The sequence below is a fragment of the Ursus maritimus genome, unplaced genomic scaffold (genome assembly GCF_017311325.1).
Source record: "Ursus maritimus isolate PB19 unplaced genomic scaffold, ASM1731132v1 scaffold_1722, whole genome shotgun sequence".
NCBI lineage: Eukaryota > Metazoa > Chordata > Mammalia > Carnivora > Ursidae > Ursus > Ursus maritimus.
The window spans coordinates 1-1,777 of NW_024424145.1; the positions used below are offsets into that span (position 1 = coordinate 1).

The window sequence follows — 1,777 nt, forward strand, 5'->3', positions numbered from 1 at the left end:
TTTTCAACCTTTTTACACTGAGCATATATTAATTTTTTAAAATATTCTTTTTGAAATGACTTTTCAAGGAGGAAAACCTATTAATATCCTGACCTGTCCATTTCTCTTTTTTTATTGAAAGCTTTTCAGGAATCACAAAGAAGATTCTTAACCCAGTGACAACCAAACTCAAAGATGTACAGAGACATTTAAAAGCACTGCTTCCTCCTGATGCTGTGTTAGTGGGCCATTCCTTAGACTTGGATCTCAGAGCACTGAAAGTGAGTATCTGACTTAGTTTTTCCAGCATATATGCCTTTTCCATTTATTTCAAATCTAAAGTCTTGGGTTCTTCTATTCCCCAGCCCATTTGTTTTTTTCCTTTAGCACAGGATGCTACTCATTCTATTCTCTTTCCTCCTCAGATGATACATCCATATGTTATTGATACATCATTGCTTTATGTCAGAGAGCAGGGCAGAAGATTTAAGCTAAAGTTCTTAGCCAAAGCTATTTTGGGGTAGGTTATTTGCATATTATAATATTGTCCTGACAAGTTGCATGTAAGTTAGCATATAATTTCTTATTTAATGCATATTGCAGAATTCAGGGTCTCTGTTCTTCCTCTTAGTCTGTAAACATGATTCCTTTCATTTCTTATGAATCCTGGGATCCTAATTCCAGAGAAGTATGACTCAGAGATGAAGAAATTATGGGAATCCAGAAAGGGGTATACATTTATATCTGAAGGTTGGTGGATAGAACTGGATAGAACTGCCAGAAAAGTTAACCAAAATTTGAAAACATAATGTTTCTATATTGAATGTATCCTATTATGTACAAACACATGTGTACAAAGATGTTCATTATAGTATGGTTTAAAACAGCCAAAAACTGCCAATATTCTATAGGAGTGGTTAAATAAATTACATTTATCTGTATTATTGAATACTTTGTTATTCTTAAAAGAATGTGATGGATCTGTAAGTGCTAATAAGGAAACCTCTTAAAGTACTAAGAATAAAATGGAGATTTAGAACAAGATCTGTATATGCCTAGATATCAGTATGATATAGATTAGATTTAGATAAATTTATAGACACAAACATATGTACTATTTTAAGGTTTTTGAAAACGACCAAGAAAAAATTTAAGTACATATAGACACTTGCATGGAAATATAAGATTTCTGGAAGGTAACTTTAAATAGTGGTTACATCTAAAAGAATGAGGCAAGGGGTTGGCTGGGGAGTGGCCAGAGCCTTTACTGGGTAGCCTTTTGTCCAGATGATACTCTTGCTGTAGACAAAGCCATTCCTGATCATTGTACATCGTCAGTGCCTCTCACTCCGGGTACTCTCCTGGCACTTAGGAATAAAGGAATTTTGATTATTGTGATAAAATCTGATTATCAGATTGCTGAAATTTTACATGGAACCAGAATATTAGAGGTGGTTGAAAGAACCTATCATTGAAAATGCTGTCGAGTGTGTCAGTTTTATCTTGGCTTTCCAGGAAGGATATACAGTGTCCAGATAGGCTTGGTCATGATGCCACAGAAGATGCTAGAACAACCCTTGAATTGGCTCGGTATTTCCTTAAGTATGGCCCAAGGAAGGTTAGTATCTTTGACCTGTATGTTTGCTTTTCTTAAAATTATGAGACTGGAACAGATAGTCACAGACACCATTTCCTGTTATTACCTTTCTTTACAAAAATAAGAGTGTAATTCAAGCTGAGCATTTGGAATTAAGACCTATATGACTAGCATAATGTAGTAGTTAAGTATGTAGTTTCT

The 1,777-nt window shown here is 34.5% G+C and overlaps 1 long non-coding RNA gene across 1 annotated transcript; it reads left to right on the forward strand.

Annotated features, from left to right (window-relative positions):
- Nucleotides 1–6: 6 nt before the first annotated feature.
- Nucleotides 7–1,597, forward strand: LOC103679854. Its single transcript, XR_573006.1, has 3 exons — nucleotides 7–260; nucleotides 405–499; nucleotides 1,495–1,597. It is a non-coding gene; the product is annotated as an uncharacterized LOC103679854 (long non-coding RNA).
- Nucleotides 1,598–1,777: the final 180 nt, after the last annotated feature.